This window comes from Hylobates moloch, unplaced genomic scaffold, assembly GCF_009828535.3.
Source record: "Hylobates moloch isolate HMO894 unplaced genomic scaffold, HMol_V3 SCAFFOLD_40, whole genome shotgun sequence".
In the NCBI taxonomy this organism is placed as follows: domain Eukaryota; kingdom Metazoa; phylum Chordata; class Mammalia; order Primates; family Hylobatidae; genus Hylobates; species Hylobates moloch.
The window spans coordinates 1,897,933-1,911,421 of NW_026652315.1; the positions used below are offsets into that span (position 1 = coordinate 1,897,933).

At 43.7% G+C, this 13,489-nt stretch overlaps 1 pseudogene; it reads left to right on the forward strand.

Annotated features, from left to right (window-relative positions):
- The first annotated feature begins 13,159 nt into the window (after positions 1–13,159).
- On the forward strand, positions 13,160–13,269 carry LOC116463542 (small nucleolar RNA U13; annotated as a pseudogene).
- Positions 13,270–13,489: the final 220 nt, after the last annotated feature.

A 13,489-nucleotide genomic window follows, 5' to 3' on the forward strand; every position in this document is an offset into this window, starting at 1 on the left:
ATGCACTCACAATACTAAAGTTAATTAATGTGGGGTCGGGTGCGGTGGCTCACGCCTGTAATCCTGGCACTTTGGGAGACCGAGGCAGGAGGATTGCCTGAGCCCAGGAGTTTGAGACTAGCCTGGGCAACATGGTGAAACCCTGTCTCTACACACTTTTTTTTTTTTTTTAAATTAGCCAAGAGTTGTGGTGCACACCCCTGGTCCTAGCTATTCGGGAGGCTGAGGCAAGAGGATTGCATGAACCTGGGAGGCAGAGGTAGATCACCTGGAGTCAGGAGTTGGAGAGCAGCCTGGCCAAACATGGTGAAACCCTGTCTCTACTAAAAATACCAAAAAAAAAAAAAATTAGCTGGCCGTGGTGGCAGGCACCTGTAATCCCAGCTACTCGATAGGCTGAGGCAGGAGAATCTCTTGAACCCCAGAGGTGGAGATTGCAGTGAGCGGAGACAGGCCAGTGCGGGCCAGCCTGGGCAAAAAGAGTGAGACTACGTCTCAAAAAGAAAAGAAAAGAAAAGAAAATTTGGCTGGGCACAGTGGCTCACACCTGTAATCCCAGGACTTTGGCAGGCCAAGGTGGGTGGATCACCCGAGGTCAGGAGTTTGAGACCAGCCTGACCAATATGATGAAACCCCGTCTCTACTAAAAATACAAAAGTTAGCCGGGCGTCTGTCCTGCGCCTGTAGTCCCAGCTATAGGAGAGGCTGAGACAGGAGAATTGTTTGAACCCGGGAGGCAGCAGTTGCAGTGAGCCAAGATCCCGCCACCGCACTCCAGCCTGGGTGACAGAGCGAGACTCCATCTCCACACAAAAAAGAAAATTTGTTAATGGGAAAATTAGAAACCTTTAACAAGACACTAATGAAAGTGAGACTTGTATCATATCAGTGTGAAATGTCCTCTACAATCACTATTTTTATCATAACATACATCGTGTATTAGATTCACTAGCTATTAGCTACTGAGCTAAGTGCTTAACGTGCAATATCTTATTTAATCTTCCATATGATCATGTTAGCTCCATTTGCAGTTAAGAAACTCAGTTGAGAAGACTTAATTTGCCCAAGCTATTACTCAGCTATCCTGCATCAAATACATACATTTGTGTGGCTCTGAAGCCTACACTATTACCCTTTAATCAGTGATTGTGTAATAGAAATGTCCATCAGAAGAAATTGTCCCTAATGCAGGCCCAAAATGAATAGGAACACACTTATTAAAACGCTGTGAGCCTTTCCGAACCAGAGCTCCCAGAAAAATTGTTGCTTTTTAATGGAATATAAAAATTACATTTGCATAGTAAGTTTAACTCTAAACACTTTTTCCCCAGTATGTTGATATTGGTTTATAAAAAGGATGTTGAAGAGAATTTCATCAGTTGTATAATGTAATATGATGCTACTTCTGATTAAGATGAAATTAAGGCTGGGCACGGTGGCTCACACCTGTAATCCCAGCACTTTGGGAGGTCGAGGCAGGTGGATCACCTGAGGTCAAGAATTCGAGACCAGCCTGGCCAGCATGGTGAAACCCCATCTCTACTAAAAATACAAAAAAGTGACCGGGCGTAGTGGCAGGCCCCTGTAATCCCAGCTACCCAGGAGGCTGGGGCAGGAGACTCACTTGAACCCAGGAGGCAGAGGTTGCAGTGAACCGAGACAGTGCCATTGCACTCCAGCCTGGGTGACAGAGGGAGACTCTGTCTCAAAAAAAAAAAAAAAAAAAGATAAAATTATTTTGCTGTACAATTATTTTACTGAAGTAAAGGAATAGAAATGATTTAAACATATGCTTAAATTAGTAGCTTATTAAAAGCATGTTTGTGTAGATTTATTATTATATTGTCTCTGATTTAAATCAATATTTTCTTTTCTTTCTTCCAGTTTCAATTTGATTTTTACATTCAGAAGATAAACCTTGATCTTTCTCCAAATCTAAAAAATTTGGAATTGAAATAATGAGTAATACTAGTTATGGTGGTCCATGATCTACCAAGGAATGAGGAAGTCCATGGAAATGAGCTTTGCTGATAACTAAATCTCCTGTCCATACACTGATGTTCTTTCTTTTCCCCAGCCACTGTCAATGTTTACTTTCCTGCTGGATTCTGTGTATTCTTATAAGTCATCTGAGCTCTTTGCTGCAACAAGGCAAGGCATGGATCAATAAATATGTGCATTTTGAAAAGTAAAAAATAACAAATCTCTGCATGAACCTTGCCTTTTTTCCTTTTTTCTTTTTCTTTCTTTTTTTTTTTTTTTGTTTTTTGTTGTTTTTTTGTTTGTTTGACAGCATCACACTGTGTCTCCCAGGCTGGAGTGCAGTGGCACAAACAGGGATCACTGTGCCAGGCTCAAGTGATCCTCCCGCCTCAGCCTCCCAAGCAGCTGGGACCATAGGCACACACTACCTATAGCTCGGCTAATTTTTTTATTTTTTTGTAGAGACAGAGTCTCACCATGTTACCCAGGCTGGTCTCGAACTCCTGGGCTAAAGCAGTCCTCCAGCCTCAGCCTCCCAAAGTGCTGGGATTAAAGGCATAAACCACTACACCCAGCCAAATCTTGTCATTTTTAGACACCAAGACTTTTTTTTTTAACTTTAAGAAAAGTTTTTTCTGAATGAAACTACACATTTCATTGACTTCTGAAAATACATTGAATGTCAAGCAGCTTTTGCTTTAAGACTCAAGGTCATTAAAGTAAATATTGATTATTGCACAAGATTGCACGAACCAAGGTCCTTGGGGACTATCAGATGAAATGACTGTTTGCCACTATCTTTCATAGTCTTGGACTGCTGTACCTAAATGGTTCTCCTGTGTTTTTTTTTTTTTTTTTTTTTTGAGTTTATATCCTCCACTGGCAGAGACTTATTTATTTATTCATTTATTTATTTATTCATTTATTTATTTATTTATTTTGAGATGACATCTTGCTCTGTTGCCCAGGCTGGAGTAGGATGGCATGATGACAGCTCACTGCTGCCTTAAACTCCCAGCCTCAAGCTGTCCTCCTGCTTCAGCCTCCCAAATTGCTGTAATTACAGGTGAGTGACCACACCTGGCCAAGAGAGACTTTTTTTCTCCCGTTATCTGTTGCTCCAATTTAGTCTCTTTTAGTAACAAGGATCAGAAGAGCACATGGGTTACTTTAAGGAAAATAATTTTTTTTTTTTTTTTGAGACATAGTCTTACTCGGTTGCCCAAGCTGGAGTGCAGTGGCGTGATGTCGGTTCACTACAACCTCTGCCTCCCAGGTTCAAGCGATTCTCCTGCTTCGGCCTCCCGAATAGCTGGGATTACAGGTACGCACCACCACACCTGGCTAATTTTTGTATTTTTAGTAGAGACAGGGTTTCATCAAGTTGGCCAGGCTGGTCTCGAACTCCTGACCTCCAGTGATCCGGCTGCTGCAGCCTCACAAAGTGCTGGGATTATAGGCGTGAGCTACCATGCCTGGCCTTTGCTTTATTTTTTGTTTTTGTTTTTATTTTTGTTTTTGTTTTTGTTTGAGACAGTCTCACTCTGTCACCCAGGCTGGAGTGCACTGGCATGACCTTGGCTCACGGCAACCTCTGCCTCCCGGGTTCAAACGATTCTCGTGCCTCAGCCTCTCGAGTAGCTGGGATCATAGGCATGTGCCACCACACCTAGCTAATTTTTGAAATTTTTAGTAGAGATAGGGTTTTGCCATATTGGCCAGGCTGGTCTCGAACTCCCGGCCTCAAGTGATCCAAGTGCCTCAGCCTCCCAAAGTGCTGGGATTACAGGTGTGAGCCACTTCACCAGGCCAGAAAGAAATTTTTTTAAGGTATACATGCCCAGGAGCCCAGGAAAAACAAGACAAAAGAAGGCAGGGCTGTGCATCTCTGCATGGTTGGATGTTCTTTTCTTGTCTGTCTCTTGAAGCTTCTCCCACTTAACTCACAGTTGTTCCTCTTCCCCGATTTCAGCTTGCAAAGTGCCTGTAGCCTGTCATGATCTGACTTGGGCCATAGAACAACCTTTTTGCAATGTTGCCCACAGCTCACTGGAAACTGCCCTCTAGGCCTTTTGATTCAATTTCCTTAGGGAGAAAGGGACGGAGAGAAAAACAGAAAGAATCTGACTCACCCAGCTCAACCTTTTAAATCACACCACCCAGGTCATAGGTCACTGACAAGGAAGGCTCTGCTGGGACCAGGTGCCTGTCCAGTCACATTCCAAGCAAATGCTGTGAGAGGAGTGATGTCCTAAAGCTTACTGCCCTATTAAGAAGAGATGGCAGATGGGGACAGAGTCTCTGGGGAAGGAAGACAGGGTAGACACTCCAAATTTAGGGCATGCAGCAGTTTGCTGACTGTGCCTGTCTGCTGCCTCATTTCTACACTTAGTGAGTCCAGGAGGGTAATTCCATTCACCTCTTCAACAGAAAAAAATGTACGGCCTTTGTAACGATCATCATCGTTTCCCCTTTATCATCATTATGCCTGTAAATGTGTTTACATACTTGAGATGTGACATCATTTTTCCTTTATTATCATGTACTTACAAATGTGTTTTTGATTACATGCCCTCAAATATTTGTGCAAACACATAGATGTGTGTGTTGTGTGTGTGTATTTAAGATGACATTTATTTTTCTATTTTCTTTTCTTTTTTGACACAGGGTCTCACTCTGTCGCTCAGGCTGCAATCCAGTGGTGTGAACACATATCTCAAGCAATCCTCCTGCCTCTGCCTCCCAAGTAGTCAGAACTACAGGCGGCACCAACATGGCCGGCTAATTTTTTTTTCTTTTTTTGTAGGACTGGGTCTTGCTATATTGCCCAGGCTGGTCTCAAACTCCTAGGCTCAAGCGATCCTCCCTCCTCGGCCTCCCAAAGTGCTGGAATTACATGTATGAGGACCACGCTCAGCCAGTTGACATGTTTTTCAATATATTGTTACAACCACTTGGGGAGATTAAATAGAGTGTTTCTTGGTGTTCAGCGTGATGGCAGCATGGTTTCCAACTGAATGCTCTTTTCACTCACCACCACAACAAACCTTTACTGAGCAGTGTTGTAGGTGCTGGAGAAGTAGAAGACAAGTTCCCTGTCCTCATAGGATTCACATCTTTACATGTACATCCAAAACGTACAGCAATGCAAGAGAGTTCTACCTTCATATAGAACACGTTCCCAAAACACACACCAATGTCAGATACATAAAGTTCAAAAACAAATCTGTGTGCTTTAAGCACAGGTTTCTATTTTCAGAGATCTAAAATGTAGTATAAAATTCCTGATTGTGTGCTGTCCCCTAGACATACTCTTAAGCTATAATTCCAGCATGCATAGATGTTTTTAAAATCTGAGCGTCTCCATCCTAGCTGAGCAAAGTTGACCACCTGAAGTCCAACAGGCAGCTTTAAGATTTGGGCCAGGCTATTTACCTCTGTAAATCATGAATTGTTTTCTTTATCTGTAAAAACAGAGATCATAATAGTACCTTCGTCATTTATTTCTCACATAGTGTTGTAAGAATATGAATTAAATCCTATAAAGCAATAGCAATGGTGAGTAATGCATAGCAACATCTCAGTATGAGTTGTCATTATTGAGGCTGAAGATTCACTACCTTCTCCACACCTAATGATTCCCTTCTTTGTCTCAATTGTTTTATGTTTATGAGAACAACACTCCCTTTTACTAGTGTTTGCACTTATATTTTCTCCATATTTCACTAATTTTGAAAAAGCAACAAGGCTAAATGGAACCCAGTATGAATGTAATTGAGTAAATGCTGTAGTTTGACAGAGTTGGTGGCACAGATGGATCTGAGCTGTGGACTGGCAGGCAGCACCACAAAGAGACAGCTCAAAAGGTTCCTTTGTTGCCTGGTCCATTGTCCTGATGCCAAGTAGGAAAGATGGTTCAGGTGCATTTCTATACAGTGTCTGTATCTGTGGAAAGGTGAATGCACAAAGGTCAAGGGCACAAGGAGATGGCCCCTCTCTTTTATTATATTGAATTCCTGGAAATCCCGAAACAGGGCCAAACATGATAAAGTCAATGACAGTTTCCCATAGGAGGAATGCTTCAATAAGGACTTGGTAACAAATGGATTAAATGTTGGACCAAGAATGTGATTCTAAAAACAGCTATGACAATTATAAGCTTCCATAATTTAAAGTAGTACAGTTTTGCTCTAAATTATATAAAATAAATATAAATATGCATTTTTATTATAAAAGAGACCTCAGTGAATTGAAAAGTGCATGACACCACGTAAAAATATCACACAACTGTCACAAATCCTAGCTATATAAATTCCCTTTAAAAAGTGTCCCAGCTCCGGCCGGGCGCCATGGCTCATGCCTGTAATCCCAGCACTTTGGGAGGCCGAGGTGGGCGGATCACAAGGTCAGGAGATCAAGACCATCCCGGTTAACTCGGTGAAACCCCGTCTCTACTAAAAATACAAAAAATTAGCTGGGCGTGGTGGCGGGTGCCTGTGGTCCCAGCTACTCGGGAGGCTGAGGCAGGAGAATGGCGTGAACCCAGGAGGCGGAGCTTGCAGTGAGCCGAGACCGCGCCACTGCACTCCAGCCTGGGCGACAGAGCGAGACTCCGTCTCAAAAAAAAAAAAAAAAAAAGTGTCCCAGCTCCAATAATAATTATGTAAACATTCCAGTTTCTTTTCAGTTTAAAAACTGCAAGTGGGTGTGAGAGTAGTGGCAGGGGGTGATGCTTAGAAGTAATTTATAAAGAAGCAAAATTAGCCTGTAATCTCAGCATTTTGGGAGGCAGAGGTGGGAGAATTGCTTGAAGCAAGGAGTTCAAGACCAGCCTGGAGAGGCCGGGCGCAGTGGCTCACGCCTGTAATCCCAGCACTTTGGGAGGCTGATGAGGGTAAGTCACGAGGTCAGGAGATCGAGACCATCCTGGCTAACATGGTGAAACCCCGTCTCTACTGGGTATGGTGGCGGGTGCCTGTAGTCCCAGTTACTTGGGAGGCTGAGGCAGGAGAATGGCATGAACCCGGGGTGGGGTGGGGGGGTCGGGCAGAGCTTGCAGTGAGCCGAGATCATGCCAATGCACTCCAGCCTGGGTGACAGAGTGAGACTGTATCAAAAAAAAAAAAAAAAAAAAAAAAAGACCAGCCTGGAGTTCAAGACCAGCCTGGGCAACGCATTGAGACCCTTGTTTCTACAAAAAAAAAAAAAAATTTAATTAGCTTCGTGTCGTGGTGTGCATCTTTAGTCCCAGCCACTCAGGAGGCTGAGGCAGGAGGATCACATGAGCCTAGGAGTTGGAGGCTGCAGTGAGCTATGATCTTGCCGCTGCACTCCAGCTTGGGTGACAGAGTGAGAACCTCTCTCAAAAAAAAAAAAAAAAAAGTGAAATTAATGTTTTTTAAATAATTTCCCTATAAAGCTACGTTATGTAGAAACTATTCTAGTCACCTGTCAGAAAAAAAGCAGAAATAAAAACAAATAGCTCACACAATAGAAAATGTTTGAATGGATAAATAAAAACTAAAAGAAAAATGACTGGACTTTCAAGTTTTTGCAGTATATTATTATGGGTTTAAAATTATATGAGAAATATATGCTTCCTGTAATAAAATAAAGCATAAATATTTAGAGTTTGTGAAGTAAAAACTGAAAGTCTACCTGCCCCCATCCTCTCCTACAAGGTTTTAAATGTGAGAAAACGGTGGTCCCATTGGTAGGAAATGAAAAACCAAGACCAGGGTCTGGTTTCAGCTAGTTCTGTTAGGCATGTTCAGTTAGTGCTAACAGCGGTTCTAGACATCTCTTGGAGAGGCTGGTTGAACCTCAGGGAAGATGTCAGCTCTAACACTGTGTGTGCTCTTTCCAGTCTTCATCTAGTTGTCCTCTTTTTCTCTTTTTCTTTTTTTCTTTTTTTGAGACAGTGTCTCACTTTGCCACCCAAGGTGGAATGCAGTGTTTCAAACATGGCTCACTGCAGCCTTGACCTCCTGGGCTCAATTGATCCTCCCACCTCGGCCTCCTGCAGAGCTCAGACTGCAGGTGTGTGCCACCATGCCCAGCCATTTTTTTTGTATTTTTTGTAGAGATGGGGTCTTGCCATGTTGCCCAGGCTGGCCTTGAACTCCTAGGCCCAAGCAATCCTCCCTCCTCTGCCTCCCAAAGTGCTGGGATTAAAGGCGTGAGCCACTGCGCCCAGCTTCCTTTTGTTTCTGAGGCTGAGCCACCACTTCTTAAATCTGTGCTCTCTCTTTTCCTCTCTTTTGGCATGGCTGTGGAGAAACAGGTTTCTTGTGTATTTTTGCTGAGAGTAAATCAGCTAGAACTCCTGTGGAAAACAGTTTGGTTCCCTCTATCAACATTACAGAATTATATAATCTGACCCAGCCCTCCTGCTTTTGGAAATTTATCCAGATATGTACATGCACAATGCAAACTGACATATGACTACAAGGCATATCGATGTAGCAAAAGATTGCAAACAATGCAAACGTCCATCATTAGCAGAACTGGTTAAAAACATTAGGAGACAATTTGTAATAAGATTCTTTAAGTTTTAAAACCCTTTAGCCAGGTACAATGGCTCATGCCTGTAACCCCAGCACTTTGGGAGGCCGAGGCAGGTGGATCACTTGACGTCAGGAGTTGAAGACCAGCCTGGCCAACATGGTGAAACTGTCTCTACTAAAAATACAAAAATTAGCCAGTCACAGTGGCATAAGCCTGTAGTCCCAGCTACTTGGGAAGCTGAGGTGGGAGAATCCCTTGAACCTGGGAGGTGAGGTTGCAGTGAGCCAAGATCGTGCCACGGTGCTCCAGCCTGGGCGACGGAGTGAGACTCCATCTCAAAAAACAAAAACAAGCAAACACAACCCTTTAAAAACAGAATAAGGAATTTATTTCTAAACCTATATGGAAAAATTCCCAAGATGTATTGATAAGTTAAAATGAAAAGAGCAAGGTGGCTGGGCATGCTGGCTCACACCTGTAATCCCAGCACTTTGGGAAGCCAAGGCGGGCAGATTACCTGAGGTCAGGAGTTCAAGATCAGCCTGGCCAACATGGTGAAACACCATCTCTACTACAAATACAAAAATTAGCCGGGCATGGTGGTGCGTGCCTGTAATCCCAGCTACTGGGACTTGAACCCGGGAAGCAGAGGTTGCCATGAGTCGAGATCGTGCTGTGAGCCGAGATCGTGCACTCCAGCCTGGGCAAAAAGAGCAAATTCCATCACAAAAAAAAAAAAAAGCAAAGTATAAAATTATATGTACATCAGGCTACCTTCTGTGTAAGAAAATAGAGATGGTGAAATAATAGATTTGTATTTATGCTTGCAAGAAGAAACTTTGGAAAAGATACAAGAAACTGACAGAAGTGTTTGTGGGATGTGGGGGCAAGGGTTGGAACAAGACAGTACACTGGAAATGCTTTATGTTGCTCAATTTTTGAACCATTGTAAATATCTTGCTTATCATTTAAAACATTGTTATCAAGCGGAACACATTGCTACACATAGCAGAACAATATGAATGCTAAATAAAGATCATGCTGGCAAAGATTTTGGAGGGCTTCTTGGAGTGGTGGCCTATGGTCTGTCTGGCTATAAAGATTGATTTAGAAAGGTGGAGAAGGCTAGGTGTGGTGGTGCACGCCTGTAATCCCAGCACTTTGGGAGGCCGAAGCAGGCAGATGGTAGAGTGCAATGGCACGTGCTTATAGTCCCAGTTACTCGGGAGGCTGAGGTGGGAGGATCACTTAAGCCTAGGAGGTCGAGGCTGCAGTAGCCATGATTGTGCCACTGCACTCAAGCCTGAGTGACAGAGTGACATCCTGTCTCCAAAAAATTAAAATAACCAAAAAATAGAAAGGTGGAGGATTAGGATTGCTATAGGAAAGAGGTCCCGATCCAGATGCCGAGAGAGGGTTCTTGGATCTCATGCAAGAAAGAATTCAGGGCAAATCCACAGTGCAAGGCAAAAGCAAGTTTATTAAGCAAGTAAGTGGTGAAAGAACAGCTACTCCATAGACAGAGTAGGGCATTCCTGAAAGTAAGAGGAGGAACGTGCCCACCCTAGGTACAATACTTGTTTATATACGGGATAAAAAAGATCATGGGGAGGTGTGCTCTGCTACAAGGGTTTGTAATAAAGGATTAATTTTCTTAATTACTATATTTTGCGAGAATCGATATTATTATCTTTAAAGCAAAATTAGAAATTCTTTTGTTCTCAAGATACTGGGATATCAGGACACTCCCAAGTCTGGGTCTGTTTAGTAAACATTTACAACCTGATTCCTTAACTGTAAACATGTAGAGGCTAGGAATACCTAACTTTATGGGAATGCAGCCCAGTGAGTCCCAGCCTCATTTTCCTAGCCCTCACTCACGATGGAGTTACTTACTCTGGTGTGAATGCCGCTGGCAGGGTGGGACCTTCTAGGTTTTAGGATTCACATAAGCAGTGGCAGGGTGCGATGGCTCATGCCTATAATCCCAGCACTTTGGGAGGCTGAGGCGGGTGGATCACCTGAGGTCAGGAGTTGGAGACCAGCATGGCCAACATGGCGCAACCCCGTCTCTACTAAAAATACAAAAAATTAGCCGGGCGTGGTGGCACGTGCCTGTAATCACTTGAGCCTGGGAGGCGGAGGTTGCAGTGAACCGAGATCGCACCACTGCACTCCAGCCTGGGTGACAGAACAAAACAAAACAAAGGATTAGCATAAGCAAAAGCCTAGGGGTATGAAGGCTTATTATTAAATTGACTGAAATGTTTCTTCCCAGGACAGTTTTTCAAACTCACTAAGAAAAAAAGAGCTGAGATTTCACTTTTGTCTCTTTGGAACTCTGACAAAATGAGTTTGGTTTCCCAGTCTCTGCTCAATTATAAAAGGTAATTTATGTTGCTCCTTATATACTGCTGATATGCCATCCTCAAATATGGGAGAGCTGTCTCATCTCTTACTTATCTTTGAGCAAAATCCCCAAGTAAATGCAAAGTTACTTACACCACAAAAATCAAGTCCTAATATAGTTTAGAACAGGATTTACCAGAAGATTCAAATGATTCAACTTGATTTTTCTTAATTAGAGACTGAGTCTTGCTATGTTTCCCAGGCTGGCCTTGAACCCTGGGCTCAGGTGATCCTCCCACCTCAGCCTCTTGAGTAGCTGGGACCACAGGCATGTGCCACGGCACCTGGTCGCAACTTGATTCTTTTTTTTGAGACAGGGTCTCACTTTGTCACCCAGGCTGGAATGCAGTGGCACGAACACAGCTCCCTGTAGCCTCGAACAGCCAGGCTCAAGTGATCCTCCTGCCCCAGCCCCCCAAGTAGCTGGGGCTGCAGGTGTGTGCCGCCATGACCTGCTAATTTTTTTTTTTTTTTTTAGAGATAGGGTCTCACTATGTTGCCCAGGCTGGTCTTGAACTCCTGGGGCTCAAGCAATCTGCCAGCTTTGGCCTCCCAAAGTGCTGGGATTGCAGGCATGAGCCACCATGCCCAGACTTTCAACTTGATTCTTGAACTCTTTGACTTTAACTTGATTTTTTACCTCTTTAACCTTAGTGCAAAGTGGGACTATTGTGACTAAAAGACTCAGGTGTCAAAATCTGTTGAAGTCTTCAAGTCAATAGCAAGTGCCTTAGTTATATTCCTTACTTTTACATCTCTGATTTGAATCTTGCTATCCTTCTTGCTGAGCATGGACCATGAGAAAAGCAGCTGGATATTAGAGTAGGTAATTCCTAATGACAAGATGAAGGAAAGTCAACCTTGTTTTTACCAAATCTCATGAAGTTGCTCAATAATTCTAAGATGACTCATCTTAGTACTTTAGGATCACATTAACCCTGCTGCCTTGAAAACAGTGCTAAAAGGAAGAGGATCCAATTATGTTAAAATATCTATCTTTTACTCTCCCTGACACACACACACACACACACACACACACACACACACACACACACACCCTATCTATGTAGAGAGGAAGAAAAGCCTTGAGGGAAATATGACGAATGTTTACCTGGTTATACCGGATGGTAACACTAGAGAGATTTTTATTTTTGCTTTTAACTTTTTCTACATTTCTCATTTTTTAAAAAATAATAAGGCTGGGCACGTTGGCTCACATATGTAATCCCAGCACTTGGAAGGCCAAGACGAGCAGATCGCCTGAGGTCAGGAGTTCGAGACCAGCCTGGCCAACATGGTGAAACCTCATCTCTACTAAAAATACAAAAAAAATTAGCCGGGCGTGGTAGCGGGTGCCTGTAATCCCAGCTACTCAGGAGGCTGAGGCAGAAGAATCGCTTGAACCCAGGAGGCAGAGGTTGCAGTGAGCCCAGATCACGCCACCGCACTCCAGCCTGGGTGACAGAGCAAGAAAAAAAAAAAAGAAGCAGAGTCTTGAAACAGTGTCTTGCTATGTTGCCCAGGCTGGTCCTGAACTCCCGGACTCAAGTTATCCTCCCACCTCGGCCTCCCAAAATGCTGGGATTACAGGCATAAGCCACCTTGCCTGGCCTACTTCAAATTTTGTTGAATAAACACAAATTCCTTTTATTGTAAAAACAGAGAACAAAAACAACCAAAGCAGATATCTAAAAACAGGCTTTGGTAGAGCAAGGCCAGGCATGCAGCTCACCTGTCTCTTAGTTCATCCTCCAGGAAGGCCTGAGTGAGCCTGCCACTGCTGCTGCCCCTGTTTCATTTTCAGACACTTTGGCACTACTTTGAAGCCTTTACATGGTCAGCTCTGGAGAAAGAGAAATGGGTGTCCAACATTCCATTTAATTAGTTAGCCTGAGTGCACGTGGGCCCTTCTGCAGCTCCTGTTGTCACCCCAAGATCAGCTTTGGGCCAGACTCGGCACTCGCTTCCATCCCCTGGTCATCCTCTTCCAAAACAAATGAACAAATCCAACTCTATCAGCCATCTTGAGTAAGGTAGCATTTACTGACTTTTCTTTGGGAAAGTGAGGCAAGCTGCTCATAACATATGGTAAAATTTCCCTAAGGATACCTGCAAACACTTCTGTTCATCCCTCCAAGTCCCTCTCAGCAGCTGCTGCCTGCCCTTCTTCCCCAAACTGCCTCAAGTAGCCCCTTGAGCCTGACATTGCTCCCTTCTTCCCTTCACTGGTGTGTGCCACTCCTTAAAAAGAGAGTCAGTGATCCTTTTGTAGTTCATAAGTGTGATGACTGTGGTTTCATGCTTGTGTGTGAGAGATGGGTGGGCCTCCCTCAGACCTTGTTACGATGTCGGCCCATTACCCATCTGACATGGAAAAAATAAAAGAAAGTTGGATTGTCAGCCAAATTTCAACCACCTCTTTTTTTTTTTTTTTTTTTGAGATGGAGTCTCACTCTGTCGCCCAGGCTGGAGTGCAGTGGCGCCATCTCGGCTCACTGCAACCTCTGCCTCGGGTTCAAGTGATTCTCCCACCTCAGCCTCCCGAGCGGCTGGGACTACAGGCATGTGTCATAATGCCTGGCTAATTTTT